This window comes from Leopardus geoffroyi, chromosome D4, assembly GCF_018350155.1.
Source record: "Leopardus geoffroyi isolate Oge1 chromosome D4, O.geoffroyi_Oge1_pat1.0, whole genome shotgun sequence".
In the NCBI taxonomy this organism is placed as follows: domain Eukaryota; kingdom Metazoa; phylum Chordata; class Mammalia; order Carnivora; family Felidae; genus Leopardus; species Leopardus geoffroyi.
Genome location: NC_059342.1, coordinates 63215025 through 63234552, shown reverse-complemented (window position 1 = coordinate 63234552; position 19528 = coordinate 63215025). Strand labels below are relative to the sequence as shown.

General features: G+C 39.7%; 1 protein-coding gene and 1 long non-coding RNA gene across 5 annotated transcripts in view; one reads left to right on the top strand and one right to left on the bottom strand.

Moving 5' to 3' along the window:
* PLPPR1 (phospholipid phosphatase related 1) overlaps window positions 1–19528 on the bottom strand; it is a 326466-nt gene that overhangs the window by 258979 nt on the left and 47959 nt on the right. Inside the window, exon 2 of one of the 4 annotated variants that reach the window (XM_045470342.1) lies at window positions 19192–19279. The exons of the other annotated variants lie outside the window; for them this stretch is intronic. The gene's annotated coding sequence lies outside the window, so the exon portion shown is untranslated. The remainder of the gene's footprint in view (window positions 1–19191; window positions 19280–19528) is intronic. 4 annotated transcript variants of the gene reach the window in all.
* LOC123593821 lies at window positions 11189–12330 on the top strand. The gene is made up of 2 exons (XR_006710555.1): window positions 11189–11788; window positions 12161–12330. It is a non-coding gene; the product is annotated as an uncharacterized LOC123593821 (long non-coding RNA).

Below are 19528 nucleotides of genomic sequence, written 5' to 3'. Positions count from 1 at the left end.
CTTAGCCAACTAAGTCACCCAGGCACCCCAGAAGTAGGTATTATTCATATCTATATTTTGCAGATTAGTAAACTGAAGTTAAAAAAGTTTAAATATTGTGCCCAAGTTCACCCAGCTAATAAGTAGTAAAGCAGGATTTGAACATAGGCAGTATGCTCGTAGCACAATTCCTTAACTACCATTTGGAGTCAATCCATTTAAATATGGCTTCTCTTTAGATACTAAAACAGAATAGTTCTAGTTTGTCTAAGATCAACCAAAACTGCCATTAATAGGCATCAACTCGGGCCAATTGTGACTTATAAATACTATGTTTTATTATTGACTTGGTACTATCAATAGAGAGACAAGACCTACTGAGTACTCTCTCATCATCCTCTGGGATCCTACCTCTTCTGGGATCCTTCTTCTTTCCTACTCCACAATAGTATTCTTATAGTACCCCCATCTCAGATGCTATTCCTTCACACTTGGTTCTTCCAGTAACAACATAGACAACAAAGCACCTATTCATTTGAGATATCTTCCTCATATATATCAGGATATAAAATATGAGACCCAAGCCCTACTCAAAGAGCTCAAATACACTTAGTTTTCATTGTTTTTCTGTCTTTTACATTCATAACTTCATGCCATTCACAACCTGCTCTGTGACTCCCCTCCATGTCTCAGAGTAGGCAGCAAATTCTCTCAGTACATGGTCTTTTGCCAAAAAAACACATTGATGAGGATTCAAATCAATCTAGAGATCACAGAATCAGAGATTATAGAATCTCCTGGAATTTTTAAGGAGGCTCTTGTTTTTGGTTGTTTGGGTATGATAAACTTAAAGGAAAACTAATCTCACTATTTTGTTTTTTAAAATAAGTCTCTTGGGGCGCCTGGGTGGCTCAGTTGGTTGAGTGTCCAACTTCGGCTCAGGTCATGATCTCACAGTTCATGGGTTCGAGTCCTGCATCGGGCTCTGTGCTGACAGCTCAGAGCCCAGAACCTGCTTCCGATTCTGTGTCTCCCTCTCTCTCTGCCCCTCCCCCACTCACACTCTGTCTCTCTCTCTCCTTCAATATAAACATTAAAAAAAATTTTTTTAATAAGTCTCTTATTAGAAGCATCCATTTTTATCTTATATGCACATAGATATGTACATATACATATAATTATTTTGGGTTTTAATACAAAAATGGATTTTATAATACCCATCACTTAAGAAAAAGTACAGTGTGGTCATGAGAGTGCCAACTTTGGCCCTTCCACAATGTGAGGACACAGGGAGAAATTGATCATCTATGGACCAGGAAGTGTCCTCACCATACACCAAAACTGTTGGTGAACCTTGATCTTGGATTTCCAGCCTCCACAACAAGAAGAGACAGACCCAAAGAAATTGAAGACCAAGCTAAGCGAGTTCTTTCATCAAATATTGGCTACAAATTACAAGTGAGGTGAAGGAAGGCAACTTTTGCCTGGATCACCACAAATAATAGATTTTTAATAAAGTCAGGAGCACAAACGAAGAGTGAAAGGAAAAAGAAGAATAAGAAAGCCTATACTGCGGTCAGGAAATTTAAACATATAGGGAGCCATATAATTTATATTTTAAAGCTACAAATATAGTAATTATTTCTATTCATTAATTAAATGACACAGTTGTATTTAGCATTATATAAAAACTCCATTCATTTAACATTCACTCTATTGTTTGGGCAATGTATTATTTAACTAACACATTGCACTCTGCTCATTATATAAAATTATGTTTACCCCCAAACTGTAATTTTTGTGGAGATACAAATGTCAGTCCATTCAGCAGATTGATTGTAAATGAGAAACATCTCAACAGACAGGAGGGAGGGAGAGAGGGAAGGAGGGAAGGATGGAAGGAATAAGGTGGGAGGGAAAGAAAAATGGGTTAGGTTTTGACTTGTTTTTAGAAGAAAACAAATAGAAAAAAACCTCACCAAGAAGAGTGGAGAAGACCTAAGAAAGTGGAAGTGTAAAAAGCAGAATGGAATGTGACACTCAAGACTCTTTTCCTACCTACCATATTTATTTTCATGATTTGCATTCTACATTATAACCTATGGCTGTGATTTCACATTTCACATTTCTTTGTCAGAGTATTAATGGATTTATGTAGCACTGTAGTTCTTATCTCACCTATAAAGAGGCACTTCTACAATTCTGGACACACATAACTCAGAAAGAGTATCTTAAATGTTTGCAAATTTCTTATTTATTTCTGGCATTTAGATTATTTGTTTCTGCTACACCATTTAGTCATTTTACTAACAAATGTAAGTTTACAAAGGTAAATTACGTCTAACAAAAAACATTCGAGATGAGTTGAATTCATTGTATATTTTCTTAAGTTCTAACTATGAAGTTTTAAAAACAATTTTTATTATAATATTGATTAAAGAGTTTGGTATTCTTAGTTTTATGTCTGTATAAATACCTAATAAATAATTTGTTTGGGAATTCAAAACTGATTAATGCATTTAGCAGACAAAATGTCCAAATCTATGTTATTACTGAGTTTTTTTTCATTAAAATGTAATAACTATTTCCCCTCAATAAAATTAAAATGGCATATTCATGAAAAAAAAAGAAAAGGACTATCAGAGCATCTGGCTGGCTCAGTTGAAAGAGCACATGATGCTTGATTTCGGGGTCATGGGTTGGAGCCCCACATTGGGTTTAGAGATTACTTAAATAAAAACTTAAAAAAAAAAAAAAAAAGAATGTCAACTTTGGGGCCAACCCACAGGGTTTAAATCCTAGTTCTACCACTAAGCATTTATGTGGCCTTGGAAGTCATTTGGCCTCTCTCTACTTTATTTTCTCAATTGTAAATTGCTACTGTGATATTTGAATGAAGTAACATATGCAACTTAGAATAATACCTGACACATGGTAAGCAATATACATATTTTCACTACTATTACTAAGTTTCTTTTCTACTTCCCAAAGAAGAATGGACATCTAGGTAAGTAAACATAAAGCCAAATTTTTCAAAGTGGCACAATATTACAATTTATTTAGTATTCCATAATTTATTCAGTATCCTGTCGATAAGCTATTCAGATATTTTTTCCATGTTTGAACTACTAAATGCTGCATTATTGGATATATATATATCCTTAAAAACTCATGCCCTTATTTCCTCAGGATATCTTACCCAAAGGCAGAGCACTGAATGAAAAGGTATGTCCATTTTCAGTTTTGGAAATATTTGCCAATTAAGTGATGAAACCATTGTAGTAATTCACGTAGTCATCAGCAGTGTACAAAGTGTCTATTTTCAGATATACGTACATATATGTACACATACACATACCTGCCGCCACAAAATAAAAACAATATTTACATTTTTTTTACCAATCCGATGGCTGCAAAATAGTATTTTGAGCTTTTTTTAGCTTTTCTCTATTAGTGAATTTGAATTTCCCTTAATATAGTTACTGGCCATTTGCATTTTACCTTTTAGGAGTTTCTTATTTGTACTCTTTGCTCATTTTATTATTGTCTATTTCTTATCATTTTGTAGTGTTCTTTGATAGTATTTTTATTAACCCACTATATGTCACATATACTGCTAGTATTTTCCTATCTTTCAAGTCTTCATCATCCATATATTAGTGAATAACCACTCTTTAGACAATAGCTCTGAACCAAAATCTTTCCTGGCCTCTGAGGATTTGTGGCTATTGAAGTATGAGCATTCAATGCAAATGCATTAGGAGATGTGCATGGTTCCTATTATAAAATCAATGCTTCTAAGAATCTCCCTCAAGTGAGACAGCATCACATCAATCTTCATACTTTACCTTAAGAAAAATAAACCTTTTTCTGAAAAGGGATGTCTAGTTCATTCACTGACTCATTGTGAGCCCCATTTCTCCAGGACAGTTTTTCATCCCAAAGACTTGTGTTCTTCTCTCAGACTTTGTAAGAATATATGAGTCTCAGTATGAAGTTTACACTAAGGGCTCTAGGATCTCTGTGGTTTTCAATTAGCTCAGGGAAGGCCTAGTGCATCTTACCTCAAACATTCACTAGATCAAGTATCACGCTGTCTTATGTCTGTGTCTTTTGTCTTCCCAATGAAATGGTAAGCTCAGTTGTGATTTTTCACTTTGCTTTTCAGGAGCCCTGATGTTTTCTTGGACACAGAACAAGGCTATTTGGAATTTCTCCCTGTAAGTAATGATCTATTTATGGACCTGTTTCTCTGACACATTTCTCCTGACATAGTTCTCAAGACACAGAGAAAAAAAAAGGAATGAAGTGGGGCCAAATGGCTCTTGAGCATGGCAAATGGGATAAAGGAGCAGATGATTCACTCAGTCAGTCAACTGGCAAAAATTAATCGAGCCTCTTCTATGGAACAGGCTAGGTGCCCACCTACCAATATGGTACAATTTGAGGAAAATCACAAGACTTACCTAGGCTAAAACTTACCTAGGCCTCTATCAGCAATAAAGATTCACTTCCTTAAAATATTAGTAATATCTTAGAGAAAATCAGCAGCCCCCCCCCAAAAAAAAAAGAAACACATGACAATAATCAAAATGGGCCAGAAGTAAAAGAAATGGAAGGGCTGCTCAAAGATGGGATACTGTTCAAAATAAACCATAGTCACAAATGTACTTGGAGGAAGAAATTACCTACAGCATGACCATTATAAACATGTATTTTTCAAGCACAAATACTAATGATGAGGAAATCACATGGTTCAGACCTGAAGATAAATTCAAGCTGGTTACAATCTACAGTGGGGGTTAAAAATGAAAGGAAAGAGAAACCAAAGTCAATGTAGTGGAGATTTCTTGGGCTGATGAAGGAAAGGAATGGTGTGTTCCTGATACAAACTACGGAATGGTGAGGAAGAGCCGGGATAAAAGACAAATATTCACCTACTGGCTAAAAGACAACATGATTGACCCAGTGCTCAGATACACGCTTAATATTGTTTTTGTGATTTCACTTCTCAGAGTGGATGGGGTGATTAGGTAGACTACTATGCTGTAACCTATTCTCATCAACAATTATGTGGAATGAGGGAAACATCCTTAAAACAGGAACATGAGAGTTCATGATAGCCAGCCAGGAGTATTTCAAGGACTCCAGAGAATAAAGGAACAAAACCCCCAATCTAAAGCTGTAGAAATGGTTAAAAGGATTAGATGTATGTATATGAGAGAAGGAGAGTCTCAAGAGTAAAAATGTGGCTGAAAAACAACAACAACAACAACAACAACAACAACAACAACAAAATGATCAATGACTCTGCTGGGAAAGGAAAGGTAAGTTATCTAGAAAGACCAGTGTGACTACACAAGGCTGGATTTCAATAAGCTTCACTTTAAAGACTGTTTGCTAACATGGACACATAACCAAGATAAACACAGTAAGATAATTGCAAGATTTGTAATAACAGTAACACAAAGAATAAACTAAAGGAACTAGTGGTTGAGGAAAAGTTAAAAGAGGAAAAACGGGATTTTATTGGCATTGGTAAGAATAAGAGACATGTTGAATCAGGGCAGATGATGGAAAAGAAAAATGTGAAACTTGGTAATTCTCCTGTTGCCCTGGGTGGGAGTATGGATTTCAAAGCTGTCTAAGGGAGGGGGTGGGAGTCATTCATTAGGAATTGGCAGCAAGAGCTGTCTAAAATGGGCAAGAGAGAAAATAAAAAGAAATGCAAGGGAAAGGTAGCTCAGAGAAAAGGGGCAGGAGCCTGGGAAAATGTCACAACAAAAACTATCTTGGGGAAGTCCATATGGAGCAACTGATACAGTGAAATTTGTGTTCAACAGGCCCTCATTGTACTGCACTTGTAAACACAAACATGCCTAAGAATGTATATGTATATTCTCCACTGCAGGACAAAACCAGCATTGGTTAGTTGATATGAATTTCTAAATTTCTTTATTTTTAACATGTCTATATCTGAAGGGTGTTGCTGATATTTTGTACAAGAGTAAGGAAAGGAGAAATCAATTGACATTTATTGGGAATGAGCAACACGCTGGGAAATTTACACACAGCTTAAATACTCCTTACAATAATCATATGAGGTATGTGTTATTAGTCCATTTTTAGATAAGGAAATTGAAGGCCAGACAGGTTAAATATATTGGCCTATGTCAAAGCCAGTAAAGCAGAACTGAAAATCATCTGTTGGACTCTAGAGCCCACACTTATCTCATTATTCTATACTGTCTCCGGGGCAGGTCAAGGATATCATAAACTCTTCAAACCTCAGGTGGCATAATTGCTTACCATGTACACAGCTTTAGGTCAAGCATCTTATCTGACCCTTGCTAAAATAAGCTTCTTAAGAGCAATTATTTGGAATCTCTAACTCAGAACGTTTTTAGCTCACCCTCTCCCTACCCATTGCCCAACCAGGTTGTTCCATGAGACATCAAAAGTTCAGGGTAATCCCATTCATCCTTGACTCTTTGGGTTCACTTACTTATCCACTCTTCTATTTATTCATCCATTTAGCAAATGTTTACCGCATACTCAAATATTCTAATAATCAAAGAAAAGGAATGTGTCCAGTTTCAACTTTAGCTTGTCATTAAAACCTCAATCCATCTGTCCAGGTCTTGCCTATTCATCCAGTTGAATTTTTCCAGTGATTTTCATCAAAAGAGTTTTGGTTTCTCCAACTCTACAGAGGTAAAGGGCATGAGACCCTTATTTGTTATTGAGTTTAATGCCTTCAGACCTCACAGCCCTATATGGGAAGACTTCTCCTTCTATTTTAGGTTCATCTGAAATAGCTGACCCCTTCTGGATCAGCTCAGGTCCCTCCTTCCTTCCCTCCTCCCTTTGTCCTCTCCGTTTTCCTCTTCTGCAAGCAGCCCCCTTCTCCACTCACCTACAGTTTTATTTTTTTAAGTTTATTTATTTGATGGAGAGAGTGTGTGTTCATGAGTTGGGGAGTGGCAGAGAGAGAGAGAGAGAGAGAGAGAGAGAGAGAGTCCCAAGCAGGCTCCTCATTGTCCCAAGCAGGCTCTGTGCTGATGCGGGGCTCCATCTCACAAACTGTGAGATCATGATTTGAGTCGAAATCAAGAGTTGGCTGGCTGCTTAACCAACCAAGCCACCCAGGTGACCTGTCACTTATAGTTTTAAAAACAAGGCTGAAAATCTTCTCACCCCTTTTAAGTAATCTCAGACACACTTCATATTAAAACAGGAACATAGTAAGCAAAAAACTTAATAGCTTTAGGTAAGTAATAAATGATCCCCTGTATAAATGCCAAACATATACTCTGTTTACCAAAGAACACTTCCAAGTCATATCAAAGAGAAACACATCTGGCCTAGGGTGATTTATATCCTCATCCAGCACGTATGTTTCCATCTGATTCACACTACATGCTTTGGTTTTCAAATGCTAAATGAACAGTAAAAAATTGAGTCCTGCATTCCTGGAGGAGTTACATTTTCTCCCTTCATTCTCTATAAAATGATGGTGCTGAATTAGTTAACAGTGTATTAGTAAATGAGCACTTTTGCAGAATTTTAGTTTACCCTCTCATATATTATCCCCAAATAATTCTTTATGAGTTACCCTTGTCTTCATTTTATAAATGAAGCAATGAAATCTAGAGAGGTTGAGAAAACTCTCAGGTCACATAGTGAGTGAGAGATGTATCAAGGCTCAAACTCAGATTTTTTTTTTTTTTTTAGAAAGAGAGCATGAGTGCACATGTTTAGGGAGGGGCAGAGGGAGAGAGAGAGAGAGAGAGAGAGAGAGAGAGAGAGAGAGAGAGAGAGTCTTAAGCAGACTCCACACTCAGCTAGGAGCCCACAACCATGTGATCATGACACAAGTCAAGAGCCAAAATCAAGAGTCAGATACTCAACTGACTGAGCCACCCAAGCACCCCAAACTCAGATCTTTTGATTGAAATCTCATACTTCCCAGTATGTTCCACCATTTACAAATAATCTTTATGTTCTCTTTCAGGGACTGGGATGGGTATGGGCTGTGAAGTTGTCTGGGGGAAAGGGTGGGAGACATGCATTAAAGATTAGCAGCAAGAGCTGTCTAAAATGGGCAAGAGCATAGATGAAGACAAATGCAAGGAACAGGTAGCTCTGTAGAAAAGAGGCTGAAGACTGGGAAATGTCAGACAAGAAACTACGCTGGGTGAAGTCCATATGGAACAATTGTTCAGGTGAATGCTGTTTCATCTCCTATAATAATGGAACCATTTTCTTTTTAATTCACATTTTAACAATATTTAAATCATGTTCATTTATAAAATATCACCCAGAAAAAATTAATAAATAATAAAATATCACCCAGGCAATTATAATTCAATAGAATTTCCTTTCGATCACTTAAGTTATAGCCATTTCCTAAACTCAAATCAAGAAATAAATCAAAATTACTTTTGAAGAAAAAGAAAAGTTGTCAAGTTTCTTTCTGTGGTTCTATATGTTCAAGAGCATGTTTACTTGGAAGCTGAACCTACCGTAGAGGTAACTTACCATTCGTTTTACGAAAAAGTTGGGGGGATCTAGCACCTGGAAGGGGAAAATGAGGGAAAGTCTTGGTGGGTAGAGATTTCTCTTTGCTACTAAAAATCCAGAAAAAAATCTTGATGTAAAGTATCCTTGGGATGGTGCCTACAGACTTTCTGGAGGAACAAGAGAAAAAAGAAACCCTAATTTCATGAATTGTTCCCTTGAATCCACTAGCAACAAAGAATCTTGAATTTGAGGAAAAGGTAGAAGAACAAGAATTTATAGCAAAAGTGAGAGCTGGGAGGAGGAGAGGAGAAAGAGTCCCTCTTTGATGAAGAGTCACCCTTTGGTGAAAGACTATGGGGCATTCTATCTGCCAGATGCCTTACTAGAAAAGGCACTAGTGACCTGATAAATTCTGACTTATTCTCTAGTGACTTTACCTATCTTGTAACACCAGGCAATCAATTCACCTCGTTCGGAATGTTTAGATTCCTCTTCTTTCAGTTCTTTTCCTATAAATTCTATTTTCTCCATGTATAAAGATAAAGCTTAGTTTTTTCATCTTTTGCTTCCAAACTGGCTTTTCCTTATGACTCTTACAAAGACTGATCTCTTATAAAAAGGACTGTTTTTGCTACAGAATAGCATACTCTCTTTTAACATAGCTCAACTCCAAAAATTTTACATTTCCCTTTGATTAGTTTTGGTAAGCTTCTATGTAGTTAGTGTTCAAGGGAGTGAAAACTTACACTTAAGGCAAAAGACCACAAAAAAAAAATGTAATCATGGATCTCCAAGGAAATTCACAGGAATCAAGACCTGGGTTCATGTGTTCAGGCAATGCTGCCACACCTTGAACAGCTTCTCCAGGAGAAACTCTGGGACAACTTCAGGGCAGTCCAGTCCTTCACAGAGCTGCCTTGGTCACTGTATCCCTGATCACACAAATACAACAAACCACACAGAACACCTGTCAACATTTTACCCTGAGCCAAATCTAGTAACCAGGTGTAACCTCATATTTAAAGATCCCATGATAGCTAGATTTCCTATATAAATATACATTTCTCCCATAGTGGGTGATACACAAAAGAAGTGTTTTAGGTTTTCCAAAGGTATTTTCCTTATGGGTTCTTAATCTGTGAATCTGTGACTAATTTGCTCATTTCATTGGAGCACTATATAAATAAGTCTTTATAAAATGAAATTTGGCTTCTTTGCTCACTATTTAATTTTATCTTCTTCATATGAGTTGCGCCCCTAAATCTGGCCATCTGGCCCCATATAGCTAGAGAAGAGGCCAAATGTGGCTCAATCTGGAAGAATGTTTTAAAGTTTCAAGTTGTCCACTGTAAAATGGACTCTTCTGCAGAAGTAAGTTTGCTGGTATGTGTCCTACCCACCAGCACCCCATGTGTCTGAGAGTCGCTTAACAGAGACACCTCTGCCTCATTTAGAGCAATCCTCAGTGACCACCACCACCCCACCTCGGGTCTTGTTACCAACATGCATTCCCAGATCTGCCCAGCAGATCTCTGGAGCTATCTCACATTTTTAGATTTTTTTGTCTCATCTTCTGCCTTTTGGATTTAGTGATTTCCACAGGTTTCCTAGATCCACTCTCAAGATGCCAATTATTCTTTACATTTTAATTAACTCATTTATTCAATAAATTTCAATTAAAGTTATAGAGTGTGACAGGCACTCTTCTAGGCCTTGGGGATGTAAAAAGGGAAAAGACGTATAGATTCTATCATCTTGCTTACATTTTAGTAAAAGGAGGCAGATCACAAAGCAGACTAAAGACTTAAAGATGGACCAGGGAGGTCCTATATGATGAAGACATGATGTATAAAGTGGTAAGGGTGAGAGATGTAGATTTTTGCAAAGCAGGCACTCTAGACTGAGCTAACAGCAAGTACAAAATCCTGAGGTAAAAGTATGTTTGAGTTTTTTAATGCACATCAAGGTTACCTTCTCTGCACCAGCTCTCTGAATCCTGGCCAACACAGACTCAGATCTAATCAGCCTTAATCTTGAGTACATCCATTATGGTCACTCTCAAGGAGAAGGAATGCTGAAAGGGAGAGGCCAGGTAGCTTCTTGTCATGTGGTGTGAAAGGGGAGACCCCAGCACCGAGTGAGTGACTGGGATTCTATATACATGTCTACATCTAGGTAACCTAGCAGTAAGCGAAGGGAAATGAGACTTATAGTATGTATTTAACCAGTAGTGTTTAATAATGTTATCTTCATGTTTGAGAAAGGCATACATTTTCATCAATTCCCAAGCATTTCTATCAAAGTAGAAAGATGCAGAGAACGAGGGCTGAGATTTATTCTTTAAAGCAGAGCTTTGATGTATTGATCAAACCCTTCTATTTTCCCACCCCTTGCTATGCTTCTGAATTCCATGGTTCTTGGGTCAGGAGTGACTGAAGGTGATATTCTTTTTTTTTTTTTTTTTTTAATTTTTTTTTTCACCGTTTATTTATTTTTGGGACAGAGAGAGACAGAGCATGAACGGGGGAGGGGCAGAGAGAGAGGGAGACACAGAATCGGAAACAGGCTCCAGGCTCTGAGCCATCAGCCCAGAGCCCGACGCGGGGCTCAAACTCACGGACCGCGAGATCGTGACCTGGCTGAAGTCGGACGCCCAACCGACTGCGCCACCCAGGCGCCCCTGAAGGTGATATTCTTATGAAGACCTAACAAAGTTTAGGGGTTATCTAATGATGTATATTTTCAGCTTCTTGGTTTAACTCTTAATTTCCAAACAAACAAACAAACAAACAAACAGAGGTTAAAGTGTTGTGGAAGAAAATGGGACAACCCAGGGTTTTAAAGCTTGATATCCAGGTGGTTCTGAGGACTATTCAATCATGTATGTGTAATAAATAATGAATAATAGTAGCTACAATGTCCTTAGCCCTTATTATGTTCTAAACTCTATGTTAGTGGCAAGTAATTTACTTATTCCTTACAAAACCTCTTCCAGGGCGGCAAGGTGCTTTTATTGCCTCCATCTCACAGAGGAGAGACCTGAGTCTTTGAAGGACAAAGGGAGGGGCCTGACATCACAATGCCAGTGAATGGCAGAGCTGGGACTGGAACCCAGCTCCCTCTGTCTGCACAGCCCAAACTATTGGCCCACCACAGGAGCCTGCCTCCATAGCAATGAAAAATAATTGGAGTATTTAAGAATCAGAGTTTTACTGATGCTCCCATTATGAAGAAAAAATCATCACTTACTATAAGGAAGAGTTCCTGCCTTGATTAAAGTTGGCAGGTAAATTTTACTTATTTTGGAACTCATTCGTTAAGGTTCAAGATGGCAAGAAATGAAACTGAAAAATTAATCTCTGCTAAAATGTTTATAGAAGAATACCCTCCCTAGGAACATGGTACCATCTCACCTCAATGTTAGGGTCAGATGTTGCCTAACTTCAAAGTGTTAGTAAAGTGGGAGAATATCAGGCCAGGGAGGAGAAGGTAGAGTTTGAGCAGTGGTTACATGGGCAGAGGGGAGTGAGGATGGGGATACAGTCTCAGCAGCAGCTTGTAGGTGAGAATATTTACATAAAGCATGAGGCACAATTTGCTAGGGATTCATTGCTCAAGCTAGTGTTTATGAAGTGAGTTCCCTTGTTCCCTCTTCCAGATGTGAGGGTTGTTTTGCAGTCAGGTATAATGGAAGCAGCACTGCCTTTCTAGGCTAGAAACCAGCCTGTCATGCCAGCCTCTCCAATCGCTGTGGGACCCTGGAGAAGTCGGTGAACCTCAACAGACCCTTTTCTCATCTAAAAATAAAAATAAGACAATTGGAGTAGACTATCCCTTCCAGCAATTGTGTGAATCAAGGAGAATTTACAGCTGTTGCCATTCATTAAGTTCAAATTAAGTCACCTCATTATTTTATCTCTTGCTAGATAGAAGAAAAGCTCAGGGTAGAGTAGGTGGCTCCTAGAAGGAGCTAAGAAAATATCTGCTCACTGACTGTATCTACAAAATATACATGCAGACAAATGGCCAAAGAACCCTAGGCTATGTCAGAGGAGCTCTATTTTAGGATGGAAAGTGGCACTCATCCTTCTCGTACAACAGTACTATTTACCAGATGCTTACTAACCTAAAATTTGCTTTTGTTTAGAATCATGACTAAAATTAAATGGCAAAATAGTATGTAAAGTATAATCTCACCTTTAAAAAAATGAGAAAAAAAGAACAACATATGTAAATGCTAATGGACCAAAAATGTTGGGGGCTCATACACTAAACAATCGACAGTGTTTTTCTGGAAAAGAGATTGGAGTAGAAATAAGACTGATTTTTACTTTCCATGCCATGCACTTCATTACATCTGCATTTTGTACAACATTATAGTACATATATAATTGTTTACGTTTTAGATTGCTAAAATACTCTAATTGTTCCAAACTAATCTGGCCAGGAACTGCTTGTGTCACATTTTACATGTCAGCCTACGTTAAAAACTAAACCCAAAAGATTTTCTCAAACCTAGAGATGCTGCCTTGCTTTTCACACTGCAGGAAAACACACACACACACACACACACACACACACACACACACGCACACACAGAATGTTTTTTTCCAGTTAACACAAGTGTGAATGAAAAGGTCTTACTTTTTTTTTTCTTTCAGTTCTTGTGACCCCCAGGAGAGAAGGCTGTGGGCTGATTATTAGAGCATTTTAGTGTGTGGGTTTGCCTGGAAGCAATAGCCAGCAAAGGCTGGAAGATGGGAATAACGATAAAGCATGCTCAGCTTGTAGAGCTCTGAGCTGAACAGCATTACTCTCGACCAGATTTCATTTCTTGTTAATTATATCCGATTCCACTTGAGTATGGATTTCATTGAATTTAAAACGTTGGGAGTGGGGGTCACTGCTCCATGCCATTCATCAGAAACATCAATAAAAAGAGCACCCCAGAAACCCTTGACCATCAGCTGTGCAAATACATTACCCCTCATTGTGACGGATTTGCTCCAGTAATTATGATCGCCTTTTCTTCAGTCTGTGTCTGTGAGCATTTCTAGAACACTTGATGCCATAACGCCCAAAGAAAAAGCCCCTTCTGACATAATGGAGGCAATATGAAATATGTGTTTTCACATCATGTAAAAATTTATGACATTCACACAAAGAGGGGAATTTATTTCCTGTGCATATGCATCTCTGCTTTCTGTTGCTATTGATGAATGGAAAAAGATAAATGTACCATAGACGGAGGAAATAACGGCAGGGAGGGGCTGACTGCTGACTTCTATCCAGTGAATCCAGACAAGCTGCCGAAGGCCTGCGCCCCGAGGCCCTGATGATGGCGGAAGGGGGTGGGGTGATCTCTCACCCCAAGTCTTTGAGAATCAGAAGGATGAAGTGAATGAGCACAGGCCTTGAACTCAGACCTATGTTTGGATCCAGCTATCGCTTTGAAAGCTTAGGAAAGCTAACTGGCCTTTGCTCAGCTGTCAAATGAGATACTAATATCTAGTCCTGCATGAAGAAACTAATGAAATAATATATGTAAAGCCTCTTCTATACTCCATGGTAGTGCCTTGCATGGTACTTAGTAGATATCTCCTCAAAATTTCCTCCCTTTAATTCTTTTTCTCATCTCTATTAATAGTTCTTTTCCTTCCTTTCCTAATTTTTTGGCAGAAATGGCCAAGGGGTTTTTTTGTTTTGTTTTTTGTTTTTAACCTTCTGACCTCAAATCTTCAAAACAGGCCAGCAGTACCATAAGCCAAAACCAGCCAAGCTAATGGGTAGAATAATTTTCTTTTTTCCAACTTCGGTCTTTGAAAAATTCAAAAATATAGACATATATTAACAACAACATAAACTTATAAATGAAGATAATCTTTACATTGTCCTTAGCCCTGAGATAGACAGATGATAGGTAGATAGAGCTTTTATTCAAACTTCATTTTTTCCTTTTGGCCGAGCTTTATACTGTGAATGTAATGCTTACTAATTAGCAGATCAGCCAGGTCATAAAATGTTTATTAACAGCTCCCACCACCATGTTGAGTGGTGTTTCCTTTGATATTTTCAATTAGGGCCCATGCCATACAAAGTGTAACTGCATTCTTACACTAGTGTTGGAAGGCTATAAAATATTCTCTCTCTTACTTTGTGGAAGGGCAGAGCTGAAACCAGGGTGAGGCCAGTAGGGCACTTGCATTGAGGACAAAATTGAGAGGGGAGCCAAAAAATTCAGTAACCAAGATAAACAATATTTTAATGCAATTTTAAAAAAAAATATGGGGTGCCTGGGTGGCTCAGTCGGTTGAGCGTCCAACTTTGGCTCAGGTCATGATCTCATGGTTCATGAGTTTGAGCCCCACGTCAGGATCTGTGCTGACATCTCAGAGTCTGGAGCCTGCTTCGGATTCTGTGTCTCCCTCTCCCCCCCCCCCCTTGCAGTCTGTCTCTCTCTAAAAAATAAATAAACACTAATAAAAGTTTTTAATTGCAATATATGCAAGAAAATCCATGATGAACAAAACATCAACATTTTAAACAAAGATAGGAATAAACCATACACTTGCATAACCCTGTCCCCCTCAGCTCACCCTAATCCAGGCCCTGGGTAGGCCCTGTATCTGAAATCAGTAACTGGCGTTCTGGTCCCAGTCCTCACATTACTTAGCTACATGGCCTCAGATGAGTCACTGAATCTCTCTGGTTCTCAGTTTCCTCATCTTGTTTCACTTGGAAGTCTGATTAGAAACCTTCCAGCAACGCTGTGAACTTGCAAATTCTATGGTTTTCTATAACATGAAGCTTCATTATTGGAGCATCAGCAATGACTCACAAGGACAAGATTCATTCACTGTGCCAGCCATCCAATCCAAAATGTGTACTGAGCAATTACTATGTAACAAGTGCTATGTTAGGTGATGAAAATACAAAGTTAAGGGCTACAGAAACACATGGAAAGGGAAGCCAACCCTAGTGCTAAAAGGCCAGGACCACCTTCCCTAGGAAGAGATTCTGTCCTAAAGGACTAAAGGAGTTAGGCAGGGAAGGCAAGGATGGAGTTGCAGAAAAGGAGAACAACATGGCCAAAGACCTGAAGGTAACAAAGAAAAATTTGGCTGGAGAACCATAAGTGTAGTATGGGTGGTATTTAGTATAAATGGGGTGGATGAAACAAACAAAAACCAGTCTTTGATTACAGAGCAGTAATGAAAGTACAAGCCAGTATAGGACAGTGTAAGAATATAATGGAGAGTGTAAGGCAAAGAGTGCTGGGTTATGGTCAGACCCGGGTTCCAGGCACTGCTCTCCTGCAAATTAGCTAGATGGCAGGGCTTCCATTTCCACTGGGATGCTGTTTTAGAACACACCACGAACTTTTCCATAAAGAAGGGAGGCTTTTAATTCCCAAGGATTATTGGAAATCTCACATCTGAGATATTTAGAGTTTACACCCTCAGTACCAAAGAGGTGCTATAATTAATATACGTAGTCACTTCCTTGCAAACAATTTGCTGAACGGCCACGTAGCTGTTGTGTGATGCCTGTGAGCCTGAAGAAGGCTGGGATCAGCCTGAGGCAAACAAACTTTCATCTTTCCCAGACAGGCACGAGAACGAGGCAAGTAGGCAAATGTGCTGGGCAGACACCCCCAGCACGCAGCTACTCCACCTAGGCTTATGACAGGTGGAGCTGCTCTGCTGTTGCCAAATTTGTGTCTGCTGATTTAATTCCGGCATTTAGGAAGACAGGATTAGAGCCAACTACTTATAACCCAAACCAAATAATTTTTTTTTTAATGAGCGCCAAAGCACACCATCGCTAATAACGTCAAAGCTTTATGTTTGCAACCTCACTGTAGTCACACACAATACCTACTATATGCTGAGCACTTACTCTATGCCTGGCTTTACAAAGATTAACTAATTCCCACAATTCTATGTGATGGGTCAAGATGGTTATAGACACCTTACAGACCAGCGTAATTTGAAGCACCAAGAAGTAAACTATGTGCCCAAAGTCACACAGTTGAGGGGCTGAGCCAAAATTCAAAACAGCCTGTCTGACTCCAGAGTCTGTACTCTCAGCCACCTTGCTACCTAAACAAGTTCATCATCCTGTGCGGCCAAGTGACACCCTTAGAGTACGACACTCAAGGATCTGGATTCTCTGGGCTGTAGCAAGCACCTCAGTCATTTAATTATGGGGAAGGAGAGCACACTCTACATCCCTCCTCAAATCCATCCTCTTATGTTCTTAGAAAGAGGCGTCCTTCCTTCTCTCTTGCTCTCATTTCCCACACCTTTTGTTCTCATTGGACACCAGCTCCCCTCACCAGCTCCCCCTCGATAAAAACTGCATTTGAGGTTCACTGCTCCTTCTCCCTTTGGCCCCATAATTCTTCCCCCACCAGACTTCATAAATGACTGATAGGTTCGCCTTGCCCGGATCTTCTTACCTCCCATTCCCCACTCAAGCCCAGAAATACGGCTTCTGAGCACACTGCTGTACTAACACTGCTTTCCTAAAGGTCACAGTGAACCCCTTTTCACTGTCTTTTTTCAGTTCCCTACTTTCAATCTTTTCAACGTCTCTGCACTTAAAATCATCCTGGTAATTTACATACTTGATGAGGAGAGACACTGTAGGATTATTAAAATTTAGGGCACCTGGGTAGCTCAGTCGTAAAGCATCTGACTTTGGCTCAGGTCATGATCTCACAGTTTGTGAGTTTGAGTCCTACATCGGGTGAGCTCGAGCCCTGCTTCAGGTGAACGTGAACCCCGTTTTGGGTAAAACACAAGCCCTGCTTCAGATGAGCCCCACTTCCCTCTCTCTCTCCCTCTCTCTCTCTCTCTCTCTCCCCCTCACTCACTCGTGCCCTCTCTCTCTCTCTTTCAAAAGAAAAAAATTAGACCTGATTCTGCCACTTACTAGCTTGGTAACTTTGGACAAGCTACAGAACTGTCTATGGTACTTGCTGCTCTCCAGCATCCCTAAATTTTGCTAAATGCGGAGACTTACTCTGGCTCTATGATCTCCTGCTCTCTCCATCCTCCCTTAATAAAAATAATAGCTGGGAGGCCAGGGTGACTCTGTTGGTTGCACATCTGACTCTTGATTTCGGCTCGGGCCAGGATCCCAGGGTTGTGGGGTCGGTCCTCGCATTGGGCTCTGCGCTGAGGATGGAGCATGCCTGAAATTCTCTCTCTCTCTCCCTCTGCCCCTCTCCCCCACTCATGCTCTCTCTCTCTCAAATAAAATAAAATAAAATAAAATAATAAAAAACAAATAAAAACAACAGTTGGCATTTACTGTGAAATCACTACACCCTGGGATCTGTACTATGTGCTTTCCAGGATGTTCCAGTGCCACCCCAAAATCAATTTCCACAACGTGGCATTACGCCTTTCACTTTTCTGAGCTAACCTCTCTCCCCATTCTTCTGCCACCACCCACCCAAAGGTCAAACAAAAATGCTATCTTTGATACGCCTTCTCTTTCACCTCCTACAGTCAACTGAAAACAAATTGTCACGTTTTTATCTGTTCTGATATCTCTTATTGGGATTTTAAGATTGGAGCTCAATATGCTTGGGTTTGGTTCAGTAAGGGACCCATTTCCTAGGGCTGCATGGTTAGAACATGGGTTGTCTGGCCCTCCTCCCAGGATGCCAAGATGCTATGAGCTCTTTAAATGAGACCCTGTGCCTTACAAACTCCCTAGCTCCAGACTATCTGAAAAGTTTGAGCAAACCACATGAAGTCAGGAAATTCTGACAAGTAAGGGGGAAGGAAAGGGGAATTCACATTCACCGCCAGCCTACTATGAATCAGGAACTATGCTAAGTGCCATTGCTTCCAAGATGGGCTGATGCTATACTATCTTAAACATAAAAAGTGTGATGTCACAATGCCGCTTTTTATTGGCACTTCATAGGAAAGTTCTTTAGAGAGGTAGTCTCCCTGGATCATTTTGTCACTGACCTCCCAAAGGATGATCACCTTGGGGAAATGGAAGTCATGATTTAGCTTCTACTATTCTAATGCAAAAAAAAAAAAAAAAAAAAAAAATCACCTCATGACTGGCTTTCTCATTCACTGATTTAATCTTTCATTCAACAAATATTTAATGACCCCTACTCTGTACCAAGACTGTGATGAATGCTGGAGATGCAGCTGTGAATACCTTTCCCTCAAAATACAGGAAGGAGAGCCACACGAGTGAGTGCTGGGGAAGTGAAGGGGAGCATGGGTGCACTAGGCAGGAGGCTCTTCCTCAGATGAGCAGGATTTACTTTTTTCACTTGTTTCCCAGACAGCATCTCCTCCTCTCCACCCCCATTGCCACCAGCCTCATCATTTCCACAATACTCTCCCTGCCTCCAGTCTCACCACCTCCAATCCATCCTCCACATTGTGGTCACAAGCATCTTTCTCGCATGTAAATCTGATCATGTCTCAACCTTTCCTTCGAACTCTCTCCTAGCCTTTTGGATAAAACTGAAGCTCTTTGGCTTGGGATATTTCCATTCACACTTGATGTCTGGCCTGCTGGTTGGCCACTCCATGGAGCCAAGAACCCACTTCTCTTGCTGCAGCCACACAGAACTACTTCCAGTTCTCACATAGTTTTTTCGGCCTGGAAAGCCCTTCTTTTCTCCTTGTCCTTCAAGACTCAGCTCACCTCAACCTCCCAAAGAAACCTTCTTGATCTTCTCAGCCTCCTTAGGTGGATGCCCTCCTTTTGTGCTTTCATAGCATCCTGGGCATATCTGTATCCAAACACAGAATTAGTTGTCAATTAATGTCACCCAGCTGCTGTTCATCTCTGTATTCATACTCCAGCACCCTGTGCTCTAGCCACATGGGAGGTTTACAGTTACCCTAACTCATCAGGCACTTTCACACATTTCCTCTGCCTGGAATGTCCTTCCTATCCTTTCCTACCTGGTAGAAGACCATTCATTTTCAAAAATATCTCAAGTCACCCAGGGGAAAAAACAAACAAACAAACACTGTAC